Source organism: Hypanus sabinus, chromosome 10 (assembly GCF_030144855.1).
Source record: "Hypanus sabinus isolate sHypSab1 chromosome 10, sHypSab1.hap1, whole genome shotgun sequence".
Taxonomy (NCBI): Eukaryota; Metazoa; Chordata; class Chondrichthyes; order Myliobatiformes; family Dasyatidae; genus Hypanus; species Hypanus sabinus.
The window spans coordinates 96729203-96748067 of NC_082715.1; the positions used below are offsets into that span (position 1 = coordinate 96729203).

Here is an 18865-nt window from a genome sequence, read left to right on the forward strand (position 1 = left end):
GGAACCATTGGGACTGCCTCAGGAAGGTACCTTGGTCAGCATGGATGAGCTGTGCTACAGTGCCTGTTGAACTCCTCCTGTTTAGCTAGTGGTGTTCTACAGGGGTTAGTGTTTTGTCCGCTACTTTTCATGTGTTATCTTCATGATCTGAATGATAGAATTTATGAGTTTGTGGCCAAGTTTTCCAATGATACAAAGATGGAGAGGTAACTATTTTGAGGAAATAGGAGTCTGCAGAATGACCTAGATAGATTTGGAGACATGACAATGACAAAGAAGTGGCAGATGAAATACAGTATAGGGAAGTGTGTGGACATGCACTTTGGTAGAAGAAGTAAAGATGTAGACTATGTTTTAAATAGGTAGTGAATTCAGAAATCAGAGCCCTTGTGGAGGATTCTCTGAAGGTTGACTTGCAAGCTGAGTCAGTGGTAAGGAAGACAAATGCAATGCTAACATTCATTTTGAGAGGACTAAATACTAAAGCAAGGATGTACTGTAATGTTGTGCCTTATAAAGCATTGGTACATTTGCCACATTGTGAGCAATTTTGGGCCCCGTAGGATGTGCTAGCATTGAAAATGGTCCAGAGGATGTTTATGAGAATGATCCCTGGAATGAAAGAGTTAATGTATGAGCAGTACTTAACAGCACTGGGGCTTTACTCACTAGAGTTTAGAAGAAAGAAGGTACAAGGGATGAGGTACTTGAGTGAATATGGAGAGGATATTTACATTAGTGGGAGAGTCTAGGACCAGAGGACACAGCACTGAGTACAAGGATGTCACCTTATAACAGAGCTAACACACTTCACCACTATTACATCATCATCAAGAACACTTATCATGCCATCCCACGTCCATACTTTAAAAAGTCCAATCAATTGGCTGTTGTTATACAGGCACAGACTAAAGACCATGGTACCAGTAGTGAAAACCAAGGAGGTATGGTAAAGGGAGACAGAGGAGTTCTTACAGGACTGTTTTGAGTAGATAGACTGGACATTATTCAAGGAATCATCTTTCAATCTGATGAATATGCCACAGTTGTTACTGTGGCTGTGCGGCTAGGCCCAGTTCAAATGTGTAAATATTTTCTGATCCCAATTTTTGGATTTTAATTCTTTATATTAGCCCTTTACAGATTTACAAATCATTGTTTGTTTCTGGTTTTACTTATTAGATTAATTTATTTATTGGAGTTACATGTGAGATTAGATAAATATAAGAGCAGAAACAGAAAGTCAGTTTGTTATAAAATAATTTGCTTCAGTGAAATGAAATAAGCACTGCTGGAGGAACTCAGCAGGAGAGGCAGCCTGTTGTTGAGGGATAGGGACAGTTGATGCCTGAAAAAATTCACTGGTTGAAAAAAAGAAATGCAACATGTTAAATCTCACATCATTGTCCCATTACCAGTTCTAAACTTCTTTGTCTTAGACCTAAATCTCATTTCGTTCTTTGAATTTGGGCATTAATGATTAAACTAGTTCAGTAGATCTACAAAAAATCAAATCCAACTATGGCTTTCCAAAGCCTAGCTTATTTTTAATAAGTTAAAAGTGTGTTTGCATCAAGGCAAATGTGCAGCAGAATAAAACAGTCACGCTAGAATTAAAAAAGGAAAAGATTGACATGAAGTCAGAATCAGGTTTAATATCACTGACATTTTCCGGTCAAGATGATGCCTGTGTACACTGCTCCTTCAGTTGACATTTTCTGGATAGTTCATGAAACCATATATTTCATTTCTTTTATGTCTTTTACATTTGCTTTTTGTCTTGGATGAGATTCTGGAACTGCTGAAGCCTGTGATTTGCTGTTTGGAGATTGTTTGGATGTTCCAGCAATCCGCAGTCTCCGAGAGGATTCCAGGAGGCAGAGGCAGCATGCGTGAACCACATAGCAGGAAGGCTGTGGGACAGGGCACAAGCCAATATTTGACTCCATGTTGTCAACTAAAGCTTCCGTTTTCCGCCGATTAAAGCAATGAAGGAGATTGAAACATTGAGGCGGATGCAGAAGGTGAGCCCTGGTTGCCTGTCTTTTATCACCAAGGTTTGCTCTGCTACTCTTTGGGAGAGGGGAAAGCCTGCTACCACGCCCAGAGAATGTTGCCCAGGTTTTCTGCGTTTTGGACTATGGACTTTTTTTTTCAGTCTTTTAAGTTTTTTTGTATTTTGTGTTTTTTTGCCCAATCTTTCTGATTATTTTGTGTGAAGGGCATGAATTTGGGGGTCAATATGCCAGTTCCATTTTGTTTGATTTTTGTGTGGGAGAAGGGACCTGGGGGTTGATGTGCCTGTTCTGTATTTGTTTGCATTTTTGAGTGGGGAGGGGGGATTTGAGGGTTGCTGATCATGCTCCCTTTCTTTTCTTTCTTGGTTTCATGGATTCTCAGAGAAGAAGAATTTCAGAGTTGTATACTTTGATAAGGCCGGCTGGAGGTGTAGTGGCATCAGCGCTGGACTTCGGAGCAGAGGCTCACGAGTTCGAACCCAGCCGGCTCCATCAACCTGGAGAGGGATGGGCTCCGCCAAAACCAATCACCAAAATGATCGGTGCAAAAAGCTTGTCACGACGGCACCCTGACGACTCCACTCGGAGTTAAGGGCGCACACGCACACACACGCACACGCACACACTCACACATACTTTGATGTAACTTTGAACCCTTGAACAAAGAATGATTAATTAAATAATATATTTTAAATATTCCTCAAACATTGCCGAATTAAATACACAACAGTATAGTGAAATATATAAAAAGTTATAAATTACAACTAGAAATAGATATATATGATAAAATATGTAATGCAAAAAATAGAGCAAAAATAGAGAGGTTCATTGTCTGTTCAGAAATCTGATGGTGGAGTGGAAGAAGCTGTACCTTAAACATTGAGTATCTGTCTTCAGGCTCCTGGACCTCCTCCCAGTTAAGAAGGGAGCATGTCATGGATGAGGACAGTTCTTCATTATGGATGCCATCTTTTGAAGATGCCCTCAATGCTGGTGAGGCTAGTTCCCTGCGAAGGTGGCTGAATTTGCAACCTTCTGCAGCTTTTTTATATCTTGTGCAGTGGCCCCTCCTCCATAACAGATGATGATACATCAGAGATAAGACAATATTCTGGAAATAATGATATGATTAGGCAGAAACTACATGAGGGTTTATGTAATGGAAATCGTATTGGAAATATCTAACAGGATTTTTTGTCCAAGGTGTAATCAATGGGATAGATAAGGTGAAGCTTTCTGATACTGTACATCTGAATTTTTCCACATAAAATATCACTACTTATTTCTCAGTTAGGGAGAAATAGACTCATGGACAGTTGTTAGGAACAGAAGGTTTATGTAACCCAGATCTACCAGTAGTTAACAAGCAAATCAACTGATCTGAATGGCACATGGAATGTTAGATTTTATTCCTTGGACTTTAAATGCAAAAATAAGGAAGTCAGGGAGTCATGATGACAGAGCACTACATTACAGAAACAGGCCATTTGGCCCATCTAGTCCATGCCAAACTCTTACTCCACTTGGTCCCATCGAGATGTACCTGGACCATTGCTCTCCATACCTCTGCCATTAATGTACTTAACTAAGCTTCACTTAAGTTTTATCACAGTAGGGTATTGGTGAGATGTTACCTGATGTAAATCTGCACAATTTGGTGCATTTACACAAGAAGATCTATACTTGTCCAACAGATGTTGCTGTGTGATACTGTTGGTTGATTCATGGAATGAAAGCCTCGCTTTTTGGAAGAATTTGAGTAAGATATGATTATACTCAGATAGATTAATTTAAGATAATGAGAGATGGCAATGAAATATATACCCAGAGATATTCTTTATACAAATGTACATGATCTGCTAAGCAGGTGCTATAGACACACTGATGCCAAGCAGAAAGTTTCTAAGAAAAGAAGTAACATATTGGAACATACTTGCTTTAAAAAATTGCATCATGGTGTACCACTCTAACGAATATTGCATATTTTACAGACATTACAATTTACAAGGGGGACAACAGCAGCATGAGCCAAAAGTTGACCATAGGAGATGCCTCGGTTCTATTAAAGTGATCTCTCAATGGGGTCAATCATGAAACAGAGGGCGGAAGAGAAAGCAATGTATGAGGGGGGTAATAATGATTGAACTCTCATTGGAGACCCCCTGCACTGAACATGCAGTGAGCTTAACAGATCTGCACTTTTAACTGCATTGTGTCAAGTTTACTTCTTTATAGCTAGCTGATAGGCTTATTATCATTTTTAACTATAAATTCCCATGTGATGTAAAATTATGTGAGTGACAATGTGAATTAAGTTGATAGAAATTAATTAATTAATTAACTGATGCTGAATAAGCAAATGCCTTTTCTTATGTTCCAACATACACAAAAATCCCACTAAAGATGGTAGTTGTGACCAGTAACTCTTCTGTTAATGCCTATAATAATACTTGATATGCATAACATCCCAAGCACTAACAAAAAGTTATAGAATTTTATATTAGCAAAATGGTAGTTTTTGTTAGAGATCCATTTGGGGAAATTAGTAATACCAGAATGTGAGTCAGGTTTTTAAAGTTTAGTTATTGTTATGTCCTAGTTTGCTCCTTGTTAATCACTAAAATACCGATTAGTTTCCATCTCTATAGTTGGCTTCAGCTGTGGACTTCAGCCCACACTTTAGCTCCCATCTTCAACATAAACAAGCTGCCACTGCAGTGCCTGTTTGACGTTGATATCACACTGTTGGACCCGGAAACCAAGAGACTTATCACACCAAACAGAATTACCAATTCTCATCAACATAAATTAGATTTATGAAAAAGCTTTCTTCATGTTGCTAAGGAACTTACTTTATCTTTTCAAATTGCCTCATATCATTAAAGAGTGGTGATTATGTAAGAACTTTGGAATTCTGCAATATCAGTTCTTAAAAGCACACATTTCCCAAGTGTAGCATCAGAGTTGGCAGCCTAGTTGCCAAATATGATTATTGTATATTATGTGTCAGAAGTTTTAATAATGTAGTTGAGGAAAACAAGACCAATTGCTCTTATAAGGTGAGATTCATATACATTTTTGTTTCATTTTTCCAATAAAGGTGTAAAATAACCCAACAGCTAAGCTAAAAAATAAAACCACAGAGAATCAGGACTTCTTAAGCCAAACAATTTCTGATTGAAGCAAAGAAATCCAAGCCAGCAGAGGGAATTCTTTCACTTGTTATCCCACTTTCATCCCACACAACTGAGGAAGTAAAATGAAAATTTCCTGGCATCCTGGGGTAATAAAATAATCCTAATTTTCTTGTGAAACCACATTAATGCTAAATCTTACAGATACCCTTTGAGAGTCTGACTGCTGTCTTTCCCAGATGAGAATAGAATTCAAATCAATTGATGCATGTATATATTTAAAAAAACAGAATAAGATATTAAGCTGAAAAGGACAGTTAAATCTTAACTGTAGTAACATTTACTCTGCAACACTGCGAGGATGTCCAGTCAGATCTTTTTTGCTACTTTCCCAGGACTTTGCAAGTATTTGAAATACAAAGAATGGTGACTTGTTTCCTTTGTTTTGCTATGTGCTCGGTATATTTCTGCCAGTGAGTCATGTAAGAGATAATGGAGGCAGAGGGACAGACGGTAATGGAGAGTAGAGCCATGTCCTAGTTAGTGATAGAAGGAGTGAAATTGCTCAATACCACAGCACAAAAAGGCTTGAAATTTTATACAATGCTTTCAATTCACATGTTTGAAAAACGGTCTAAATTAAGTAAGAGTGAGACTCTAGGTTTTGTGATTTGGGAGAGATAATATCCATAATAATTATGAAGGAAGGAAAGTGTAGAAAAAGTATAAAGGAAGCAAAGTTTGCCATTCAGATTTGATATCATGCTCACATCAGGATTAAATTATTCTGTTTAGTATTCTTATGGAAATTAGACAACGTAGAATTCCAGTGATGTGGTTGCTGCTCACAATTAAATTACAGGACCAGGGGATGTCATAAACAAATGAAAACAAAGGGAAGATCTGAGCCCAGGAAGAGAGTCAGAGATTTAGCACAGAACAAAGAAGATGGTTCTCAGAAAGCGGGGAATGGAATCTTGGATGTGGAAGGGGAAAGAGAGGAATATAGATTGGTAAAACACAGGATGCCCTTCAGCGCACTATTCTGCACTAAACCAATTAAATTAGTAGTCAAATGGCTAACTAAACTAATCTCTTCTGCCTACACAATACAATATCCATATCCTTCTATTGTTCTCACATTCATCTGCCTATCTAAACATCTCTTAAAAGTTTCTCATGTTTCTGCCTCTACCGCCACCCAAGGCAGTGCCTTCCAGGCTCCCATTCTCTGTGTAAAGATTTGCCACTCACATCTCCTTTGAAATTAACTGCTCGCACCTTAAGTCATATCGTCAGCTATTAGACATTTCAACCCTTGGAAAAAGATATTGTTTATTTACTCTATCTATTCTTCTCATAATGTTATAAACCTCTACCAAATCTCCCTTCAGCTCCCACTGCTCCTGGAAAAGCATTGTTAAGGATCTTGCCTGTAACAGTGTACTCTTTCTTTGCATTTGTCCTACCAAGGTGCAACACTTCACATTTACTCGGGCTAAACTTCATCTGCCATTTCTCCATCCATATCTGCAACTGATCTATATCCTGTGTATCCCTTGCCAGTATTCCACGCTATCCACAACACTAACAATCTTCAAATCATCTGAAAACTTACTAATGCTTCCGTCTACATTTTCATCCCAGTTACTTATATACATAACAAACAGCAGAGGTTCCAGTGCAGATCCCTGTGGAAAAATGCTAATCACAGACCTCCAGCTAGAATAAGTCATTTCGACCACTGCCTTCTATGGGCAAGCGAATAGCCACTTCACCATGGATCCCATGCATTTTAATCTTTTAGATGAGCCTCCCATGAGGGACTTGTCAAGCGCCTCACTAAAATCCAGGTAAACAACATCCACAGCTCTTCATAAGTCACCCATGTTACCTCATCAAAAAAGCCTATCAAGTTAATAAGACACAACTTGACCCACACAAAACTATGCTGGCTCCTTAATTTTCCAAATGCTCTTAAGTCCTATCCTTATGAATTCTCTCCAGTAACTTCCCTACCACTGATGAGAGACTCACAGTTCTGTAGTTTCCAGGATTATCCCTGGTCCCCTTCTTGAATAATGGAACAACATTAGGTGCTCTCCAGTCCTCCAAAGACCTCGTCTGTAACTAGAGAGGGCACCAAGTTACCAATCAAAGCCCCAGTATCTGCCTCTCCCAATAACCTGGGATATATCCCATCAGGAATCTTAAAGATGGGATGACTTTTACACACAAAAAAGTTATCTTAGATACAAATGGACATAGGAAGTATTAGGCATAGATAAGGAGGTAAAAAACTTGGAAAAAAAAACTGGACGTGGTTCATGTTGAGCAAGGAAAGGACATCTTTGAATCATGTAATTAATGGGAAATGAAAGAATATTCTGTAGTATCTATTGAACTGGAAAATTCCAATAGAAACTATGGAGTAATTGATTTTAATGGTACCAGCAAACAACACAACTAAGGGCGATGTCCTCCAGACTGGTCGTAAAGCTACTTCTTTCACTTTTTTAAAAATCTTTTTCTTTCAAAAGTGGTTCTACTACTTTTGGAGCATGTGACCTACATTTTGGTGGTTAGGTTTTTGGACTGATTGTGAGAACTGGTGCTTTGCTGTCTCCGAGACAGGCATGTGGCCTAGAGGACAGGAAGCCTGGAGATGGAGCGCAAGCCCATGATTGACTCCATTTCTCACCGATCTAGCCAATTAAAGTGTCAAGGAAGACTGAGAGTGGGAATGCAAGTGGGTGTTCAGCACCCTCCACCAGCCTCTCACTCGCTGCTGCCACACAGGAAGGTGTCTCACTTGCTGCTTCCGGAAAAAGGTCCCTGCATTCAAATGGTCTCTCTCTCTCGATGCTGTTGGAGGATGGTGCCAGACTCTTGGGTCTTTAATGACATGGTTGTGGATTGGACTCTGTAGTTCATGTTATGATGCATTTCTGGTTTTTGGTCGTTTCTTTTCTCATTGCTATTTTGTGCAGTTTTGCTTGTGGTAGCCCAGATAAGGAATGACACAGTGCTAGATTGAACTAGAACTGAGCTGAAATGGAATATGCCTGGACTCTTTCCATGACTTTTGTGGGTTGATATTTTACATTCTGTGCTTTCACCATTTGCCTGATCTGTTCTTTTTGTGTGCTGGGGGAGGTGTCTGGTGTTTCTCTCTGAATGGATTCCATGCTTTTTTCTTCGTTCCGTGACTGATGGTGGGAAGACGAATCTCAGGGGTTTATACTAGAAACAGGCTTTGGTAACAAATGTACTTAAAAAACCTTGAGAATATTAGAAATGATCACAGCAAAGTTTAACCCTCTAGATTGGTGAAACCAGAAGCACTCTAGGCAACCAGTTTAACATACACAAAATGCTTGAGGAACTCAGCAGATCAGGCAGCATCTGTGCAGAGGAATAACCAGTTTGTATTTCAGGCCAAGACCCTTCAACAGGACTGGTTAAGAAGGGGTAGGGAACTAGAACAAGAAAGGAGGGGAGGGAGGGAGGCTGGCAGGTGATAGGTGAAGCAAGGTGAGGAGGAAGATAGGTGGGAGGGGGAGGGGGAGTAAGTGAGAAGCTGGGAAGTGATAGGTGGAAAACGTAAAGTGCTGAAGAAGAAGGAGTCTAATTGGAGAGGAAGAAAGGGAAGGGGCACCAAATGGAGGTGATAGGCAGGTGAGGAGATGAAAAGGGATATAAGAGAAGCCTGAATGGGGTATGGAAAATGAGAGAAGCTGGAAGGAGGGAGAAATTACTGGAAGTTAGGGAAATCTCAACCAGTTTGATGAGCACCTGTACTCCATCCACTGTGATAAGCTGGAGCTCCCAGTTGCTAGCCATTTTAATTCTCTTTCCCATTCCCACATCAGTCTATTTGCCTTCACTGCTATGGTGAAGCCAAATGAAATAAGAACAGCATCTTATTTGCCTCCTAGGTAGGCATGAACAGTTAATTCTCCAAATTTAAGCAATCTGCTTCCCCCCATCTCTTTTTCTCCACTGCTGATTTATCCAGTTCCTCCCACTCACTGCCTTTCTTACAACTCACTCCTTTCCCCACCTCTAATCACCCAGTTTCTTTCCCCTCCTCTACCTACTCCATATGTCCATCATCCAAAGATTCCTCCCACTGGGTCCTCTGTTCCTCCTTCCCCACAAATGTTCCCAACTCGTCACCACCCACTTCCCCCACTTTTGCACGCCATCCCTCCCTTATTGGTTCAACTTTCCATCTCCCTTTCTTATCGGATTCCATAATCTGCAGCCTTTTGTAAGCTCCATCTTTCACCTCCAGCCTCACTATCTCCAAACTTACTTCCCCACCTGACTCCATCTGCCAATCAATCCTTCCTAACCTGTATTCATCTATCACTTGCAAGCTGTTGTTTCAGCTTTCACTCTCACCCCCTTAAAGTAGTTATCTACCCTCTGTTCTTTCGGTCCACAAGAAGGGTCTCACACTGAAATGTCAACTGTCCATATCCTTGCACAGATGCAGTCCAATCCATTGAATTCCTCCAGTGTTGTACCTTTTGCTCCAGATTCCAGCATCTGCAAACTCTTTTGCTTCCATTTATGAGAGGCTGTTGCACTCCAAAAGAGGGAACAGTTTTGAAGGAAATGAATGCATTCACAATTAATCACTCTTTTCTTCTCCTGTTTTACGTACTTTGGACCAGGGACTCCCAACCATTTTTATGGTTTGGACCAATACCATTAAGCAAGGGGTCCATGAACTCCAGGTTGGGAACCCTTGCTCTGGACTCTTCAATTTTGTAAATTCAAGTACACCTCAAATTTTCAAACAAAATCCTACTGGCTTTTTATTTCTCTAATCCTCAAATAAATTAAGTATGCTCCTAGAAACAGTTCAGAATATAAGAACTCCAAAAATATTTGAAGTAGCAGATAACTGTGAATGAAAGCATAAAAGAAAAGTAAGTGAATGTGAGGTCTTATTACTGAGTATTATTAATGTTCCTTATGTGAATTTAAAGTGCTATAAAAAAGCTGCAGATTTTCAAGGCTGTAACTGGTAAAATAATGGAAGGATATAACTGAGTATCAGCTAATTCGAACAAAATGAGTGTGGTGTAATAGTGGAAAATAATCATGAAGTTTTAATGTGTAGTATCAATTTGTAAAATTGACTTCAAATGGCAGTTACATAGCATTAGCCACTTAAGGAAGATCTTTGTTAAACACCACAATAGGACAAATCGGTTATGTGGGATTTTGCCTGCAGGGGGTTTCAGGAATCAGAATAAGCAGGTCTCAGTCAGTCTATCCACCTGGGAGATGTGCATGGTTCCTGGTACCATGTCACAACAATGTGGTTTATAAGATGCTGTATGTCCAAGGCACATCAAACTCAACATTTCTCTGCAGGAAAGAATATTAACTTCACCCATCTCAGACCTACCATTAGAGCACAAAAGCATACACATCTCCAGTGGGGAATGCATCCATTGATCCTAAGCCTTGAGAGCATGAAAAATTGGAGCAAATGTTAGACCCACAACCCCTAGAGACCATTCAGATATTAAATAAGTTTATCTAGTCTTGGCTTCAGCATAACCTTCCCATTTCCTTTAACGCTCAACATGTTATATTCCAGAAGTCTATCTGAGCCTTGAATGTATTATCTTTGATAGCTCTCAAACATTCATACCCTCGGGAAAAAAATTCCACTAGCCTCTAACTGTATAGCCCTTATTCTAAAGTGCCTCAGCACTCTTGTCCACAGCTTCATTTCCTGCTCCAGTCATATATTCCTATCTTTTTTAAATGATATTTTTTACAATTGCAAGATCCTGCTGACCATCAAGAACTTAAAGTGCCCCATCAGCGAGTTGCTCATTGGTGGCAAAACTGAAGGAGCTAGATTTGGTTTTGTTCTATGTCAAAGCCATGAGTCAGAGAGGCTTCGGAGGAGTTGGTGCATGAAGGTGGCGTGGAAGTCTAAAAGCAAATGACTGTCCTAGTCACTTTTCTTGTGATCACAAGACCCTGTTAATATGGAATGCTGCAAGTCCGATTCACTGATTTATTGGTGGATGGCAGGGGCGGACAGCAGGGAGCTATGTGGCCTCGGTGACAGAGAGGACTAGGCTTCAAGCCACAGTGTTGCCGTTTACACTGGCCAGGAGAGTGGTGTCAGAGTCAGTGCACTCCACCAGAGGCACCATGGAGCTAGAGTTGGCACTGCCCCCCAGTGTTCTCTCAGCAGAAGACAAGCTGTATTGTGTTTGAAGACTGCTGCAACATTCATGGACTGCTTTTCGTCAGGACTATTGAAGGGTCTCGGCCCAAAACATTGACAGCGCTTCTCCGTATAGATGCTGCCTGATCTGCTGTGTTCCACCAGCATTTAGTGTGTGTTGCTTGAATTTCCAGCATCTGCAGATTTCCTCGTGTTTGTCATTAGTATTAGCACCAGTTACATACATATCCCAAATGTGGCAGACTCCGAACAGATAAGACTAGCATTCAGCAAACACAATTTGCACTCAAATTTTTCATGCAAAGAGTTGCTCAGAAGAAGCAAAACATGGATCGGCTCCTAAGGTGCCCCGCAGTCCCACGATGCACTTCACAAGACTTGCCAACACTAATAATAGAAGCCTATTGCCTGTGCATAATATTAGGAGCAGGTCATAAGGAACTATTGGTCTAGTCTCAGGATAATAAGGAATTCCAGTTGCATCAATGGGTTAGAAGCTCTGGGACCGCTTGAGAATTGACATGACAGAAGAACGAAGCAGAGCATGGTTGTGAGAGGTCAGACTGACCCTGCCAGGTAAGGTCACCAATTGAAACTATTTGCTAGACAACGACATTTGTTTCATGTTCAGATGTGGCAAACTTTAGGAGCTCCAGAATATTTTGTACTGGAAAGCAAATGCTGGCACTGCAACACTCAATAAACTGGGTCTGCTTGACCTTGAAAATGATCCACACATGGAATTCATTCTGCCAACTCCTTCCCATGGTTTAAGTGTCCAGCAGGCATCTGCAGTGTGCATTTCTTCTATGTTTGTTTAATCGCTGCCAAAATCGGCTGGCACCGATTATAGGTGAGGTAATTTGGTGGAAAATTTTACAAAATCTTTATAGGGCATGTCTTATGAGGATAGCCTGAGCGAGCTATGGCTTTTTTTTGGAGCAAAGGAGGTGGGTTGATAGAGGCGAGCAGCACGATGAGAAGCATGGATCGAATGGATAGCCAGAGACTTTTCTCCCAGGGCAGAAGTGGCTAATATAAGGTGGCATAATTTTAAGGTGATTGGAGGAATGTACTGGGGGGGATGTGAGAGTTAAGTTTATTTTACACAGAGTGTGTGGGTGCATCCAACACCCTACTCGAATTGGTGTTAGAGGCAGATACAAAGCAGATATTTAAGAAAACTCTTTGGCACATGGTTGATAGAAAATGGAGGCCGTTATAGGAGGGAAGGGTCAGATTGACATTTAGAGTAGGTTAAACATGGGCCAAAGACCCTGTACTGTGCTGTATTGTTCTATGTTCTATACCAACATGAATGAGGAGTAAACAATACTAGCTAAAGCAAATATCTTGTCATTCATATTAAATAGTGAATGCTCAGGTGGTCAAGAAAGAGTGGGTGGGTGGAGACACAAGAGTCAACAGTGGCAGGAATCTGGAACAACATAAAATCTGTTGGAACTCAGCAGGTCAGTGGGGTGAATAGAAATGTCATGGGATCGAGACCCTGCATCAGGACTGAGAGTGGAGAGGGAATATAACCGGCATAAAGAGAGGAGGAGAGGTAAGGCAGATGTCAATAGACAGCCAATAATGGAATGATTTGTAGATGCAGTCAAGGCATTTGGGTGATAGGTGGATGCAGACAAGGGCAGAAAGAACAGGGGGGGGGGGTAGAATGAAGACAGGTAGGGGATGAAGGTGGAGGAATGTGGAGACAGAAGCTGGAGGATGTTAATTGATGACACAAAGGCTGCAATTGTTGGAAGCTCATTAGCAAGAAAGATAATAAAGGGGTTGAGAGGGAAAATGAATCAGCCACAGTCAAATGGCAGAGCAGGCACAATGGGCTGAATGTCACTATGGGCACTGTTAAGGGTGAGATGAAGGACAAATGGAATCAGATGGGAGAAGCGATGAAGTGTGTCTGCAGTAGGTGAATGAAACTGAGGGGTGGGGTTAGAGGGAGGGACATGAACATGGGAAAAGGAAGGAGAGAGAAGGGGAACATTGGAGAAAAAAGGTTAACTGAAATTATTAAAAAAATCAATGTCCCAACCCCGAGAATGGAAGGTTGTCTACTATCTGAGGGTTGAGAAGTGCTCCAGACAGATAGTGAGTGACAATAGGAGGAGGTAGCAACTGACTCAAACACAGGAAGGGACGTTAGTGTTATGACTTGAATACAGTTTAACAATTTCATGAGTATCATCAAGGTCAGGGAATCCATCTTTCATCTCAATCAACTGCATCATGAGACCCACACATGTAATACACCCACATCACCCAATCCCCTAACATGTATTTTTCAAAAGTCAGTGAAGACTGGCAAAATCCCCAAGTATTGGAAATGGGCCAGAGTTGTCCTAGTATTCAAGAAGGGTGACTGCAATGATCCTGGTAACTATAGACTAGTAAGCTTAATGTGTAACACAGGTAAAATGATGGAATTATTAATAAAGAATGGGATGGAAAAGCAGCTGATAGGAACAGGCACGTTAGCAGAAAGCCAGCATGGGTTCAGAAAGGGGAAATCATGTTTTACTAATATGCTGGAGTTCTTTGAAGAGGCATCTAAAACTTATGATAACAATAGAGCAGTTAACGTCATTTACTTGGAATTCCAGAAAGCCTTTGACAAGGTGCACAGCAAGAGGTTAATCAAATTACAGGAGGTAGGGATTCAGGGTAAGGTGTGCGAATGGATGCAGAATTGGCTCAAAAACAGAAAAAAGCGAGTTATGGTGAGGATCATTTTCACACCTAGATATTAAAAGTGGGGTTCCACAGGGATCAGTTTTGACACCACTGCTGATTTTAATTTACATTGATGATTTGGATAAATCACATAACAAATAAACTAGTAAAGTTTGCCAATGACACAAAATTAGGGGGATGGGCTGATAATGTTCAGGCAGCAGAATCAATACAGTTAGATCTGAACAGAATCCAGATTTGGGCAGATAAATGACTGATGTAATTTAATGTAAGTAAATGTAAAATATTACTTATAGGAAGTAGAAATACTAGACATAAATATACAATAGGGGTATTGAGCTAGAAAGAGCATCGTATGAGAAGGATTTGGGCATCCCAGTAGACTCATCACTATCAATATCTAGAGGATCTATGGAAGTGATTGGGAAGCTAATAGAATGTTGGGCTATATAATGCGCTCAGTGGAGTTCAAGTCTAGAGATGTTCTCCTTAAGCTTCTGAGGGCACTCCTTGTACAATTTTGGTCTCCGTATTTTGTGACAGATGCGAAGGCACTGGAGAGAGATCAGAGAAGGGAGATGAGCTATGAAGAAAGACTAAAAGAATTAAATCTTATCAGCCTAAGTAGACATAAAATGAGAGGAGATATGATAGAAGTGTTCAAAATCATTAAGGGTATAAGTGGAGACTGATTAAAGGGAGATTTCAAGGTAACATCAGGAAGCATAACACAGTGAGTTGTGGACACATGGACCAAACTAGCTAGTTGTGTAGTTGAGAGTAGTACCTTAGAGACTTTCAAATCTAAACTCATTAGCTATTTCAACACACTATGTGAATAGGAATTTGGCAAGGTTTGTTGGGCTGAATGGCCTGTTCTTGTCAAAAACTTTCAAATGTTCTAATCAATCACCTACAAATCATCTCTACCAAAGCTCATAGCCCTTCACCTAAATCTCATAGCCTGCATAAATAATCAACAATTCAGCAATGGCAGGCACATCACCCAGACATTACATGGCATTCCCTAACACATCTGACTCTCTCTTGCAATAGAAGATAACACATAACCTGTGGCAGCAGAAGCAAATCTACGAAGAGACAAGCACTTGTCACCTTCCCAAGCCTATGGAGAACTGAGACCATTATAGTTGTGCTTACGACAGATTCTGAGTTTGATATGGATGAACTGGATTGAAGAGCTGGGAAGGAAAGATTAGACTGATATTAGAGTAGGTTAAAGTGTTGGGATAACATCATGGGCTGAAGTTCCTGAACTGTGCTGTGTTATTCTATGTTCTATAGCTCTAGGGTCTAAAGAAGCATACCTACTTAATGAGTGCTAGATGAATTTAATTACCTTGGAGGAAAGAGAATCTGTTATCTCACTTGGGCAGCAATGTGTTGCAAATTGTAATGCATTGCCGATGAACCCAGCACTGGACTGGAAAGTCCTGGGTGGGATATAATCTGCCACAGCACCTATCCTCATTCTCTTACAGTAATCACAATGTCATTGTGCACATGACTCTGGCCCTGTTCTGTGGCTGTGGTTATATGAGATGTTCATGGACAATGAAACTAAGTTAAGGTTTCAAGTTGATGACTTTCCATTCTACTTCCAATTGTCCATGTAAGTTCTAACACCCTGAAATATGAACCTTGTTTATATCTCCACTGTTGCTACACTGATTTCTGAGTATTTCCAACATTCTCTGTTTTTATTACAAGGACATTACTTAGGCTAGCAGAGTTGAGCTATAAGAAAAGATAGGGTTGTGTTCTTTAGAACAGGAAACTGAAAGGAAATTTAATTAATTGATGTAAATATAATTACAAGAAAGTAAGATTTTATTTTTGGGACCATGTTTGACAGAAAGAAGTATAGATTCACATACTCTGTAACAGAATTAGAAGGCAGCTCAGATGTTTTTTCATCCAGAGGCTAGAGGGAGACTCAAATGCTTGCTTGAAAGAACATTAAAGGCAGATTCTTATACTACAATAAAAAATATTTGAAGTGACATAACATTCAAGGCTACAATCTAAGAGCTGACAAGGTAAGCCAATTTGATGCCATTTTCATAACAGGCCAAATGGCTCCCTTCCGTGTCATATGTTACTTTCCAGTTTGTAAGCTTTTATGATTTCATAGAGTCATAGAGCATTAACGCACAGAAACAGGACCTCGGCCCATTTATTCCTTGCTGCACTATTATCTTCCCAGTACTATTGACCTGCACCTGAACCATGGTCATCCATTCCCCTCCCACCATGTACTTATCCAAACTTCTCTTAAACGTTGAAACCCAATCTGGTTTGGTTCCACCACTTCTGCTGGCAGCTCATACCACACTCTCACCGCCCTTTGACTGAAGAAATTCCTCCTCGTGTTCCCATTTCAGCTTTCACTCTTAACCAATGACTCCTGGTGCTAGTCCCACCCAACCTCTGTGGAAAAAGCCTATTTTCACTTACCCTGTTTATATCCCTCATAATTTTATACACTGCTATCAAATCTGCTCTCATTCTCCTATTCTGCAGGGAATAAAGCTGTAACCTATTCAACCTTTCCCTGTAACTCAGCTCCTCAAGTCCTGGCAACATTCTTGTGAATACCAAATAACAGTGTGTTTGGCAAATTATGACTTCCCTCTAAAATCCCTTGATAGACAAGGCCTCCTGCTGACACTGCCTCTTCACTGCCTGCTGACACTCCTCCTCTGAGATTTGATTTTTTGCCCAGTCATGCAGTAGATATGGAAGAACTGCCACTGGGGCCCTTAAGTCAGGCAGCAAGAGGATTTAACTAAAATCCCACTGAGATTTCTGAAACTCCTGCCCTTTCCAAACACTAGCTCTGAATATCAAATTTCCCTTCCAAATCGGTTCCTAAGGATGTCACAGCCAGGGGTGGCAGTGGGGATAAGCTCCCACTACCTATAAAGTGCTCCAAATGGTGTGGAACTCTAACAGTCTCTGACAACCAAGTCCTACTCTTAAACGTACATTGCCTTGCGGCCATACCCACCCATCGGAAAGGCTTCAGGAGTGAACCCCAAGGAGGAAATCCAATGCCGGGGCCCTGAGGCAGTTTGATGTTGTTTGCAACTTCACTCTAGCAACCTTTGCGACGACACTGGTGCCAAGCGGTATCAGCATTTGCCCTTCCTTTGGACTACATCAGTGACGTGGAGGGGGGAACCTGCTGCATTCACAACAGCTGGTTCTTCAAATTTTACTGCCTAGGCTTGTGCCCCGGAGAGGACGCAGTCCACCAGAGGCACAAACCCATGATCGACGGCTGCCTACTATACTGTAATCACTAACAAAACCTGATTATCACTTCAAGTAGAGTACACTGGATAAGAAGGGGTGATCTTGTTGCTACTTGTTATTGGGTTCTGTGTGTCTGTTCATGCTAGCTGCACTGTTAAGGTCCAATTTGACAGTACAGACATCAAATCAATACTATGCTATGATCTGCCTATTCTGTGACAGTGCTTCAATGCTGCAAGCACTGCATGTGATTCTGTCCTTAGAAGTAAAAAGGGCTGGATGAGTCCAGCTGAATTATCAAGGATTAAGCTTATTTGCCATATGCAGAACATGTATTAGGAATTAGCTGTGATGTGTTGGTACAACATGCAACAAAATCAGTATTCAACAATTATAAAAAAATAAAGAATTAAATAAAAATAAAGTTAGAAGTTACAGTATAGACTTGGAAATGTGAATAAATGTATAAAGCACAGAGAAAACCTGCAGATGCTGGGAATCTGAGCAATACACACAAAATGCTGGAGGAGCTCAGAACTCAGCAGGTCAGGCAGCATCTATGGAAAAAAGTACGGTCGACATTTTGGGCCGAGACCCTTTGGTCCTGCTGAAGCTCCTCCAGCATCATGTGTGTGTTGCATACGCACATAAATACCTGTATGTATTTACAACGTAAACAGCATTATAAATGTGGTTTAAAGTGACCAAGGTAATTGATAGAGGGGGTGGGAGGGAGATATAACCAGAATGATTAATCAAATTAATTGCCTGGGGGAAGAAACTTTTAAATGGCAAGAAATTTTTGTTTTAATAGGCCTGTAGCCTTTCAAGAAGGGAACTTTTGGAAAAAGCAGTTCGCTGGGTGGGTAGTATCTGCAACCATTATAATTGTTATTGCCTAATAAGCACCACTTTCAAGTTTTTTTTGGCAATTTAACAGTAATGTTCAAAACAAACAAAAAAACTTTAAGTTTTTGTTTATAAGCATGGGAAAACCATCCTCACAGCTTTGCCTAAAACAACCCTATATTCAAATTGACAATATTTAGATATAATCCAGCCAGCTGCAGTTAACACACCAAACAAGTGAAGTCCAATACAAACGTACCATCTGCCAAGATGTTCCCAGCATCATCTGATACCCCATTTATTACAGACTACTGCTGGCGTTGGCAACAAATTGACGATATAAAGCAATGACCTACTGGAAACTCTCCGTTGCAGCCAGCTCTGAACAGATGACTTCCTGCAGCACCTCGAGCAGCACCAGCTGCCTTTCCTTCACCCAGCCTCTGTCCCAAAGAAAGAATCGAGTAGGCATGTGGCACCGTAGCATGCAGAATACTGGCAGTGCTGCAAATGTTTTACACTGATGTCATAAGCATTTGGTTTTAAATTATGACTTTTGTGATCTCAGGGTAACCCAAAGCTCTTCATAATGAAGGAAAGACTTTGGATATGTATTAGTTTCTGCAGCCAGTAAATAC

General features: G+C 40.7%; 1 long non-coding RNA gene across 1 annotated transcript; it reads right to left on the reverse strand.

Moving 5' to 3' along the window:
* Positions 1–1784: 1784 nt before the first annotated feature.
* On the reverse strand, positions 1785–18862 carry LOC132400869 (uncharacterized). Its single transcript, XR_009514418.1, has 3 exons — positions 18584–18862; positions 2890–3129; positions 1785–1913 (listed from the first exon to the last, which is right to left on the reverse strand). It is a non-coding gene; the product is annotated as an uncharacterized LOC132400869 (long non-coding RNA).
* Between the last annotated feature and the right edge of the window lie 3 nt (positions 18863–18865).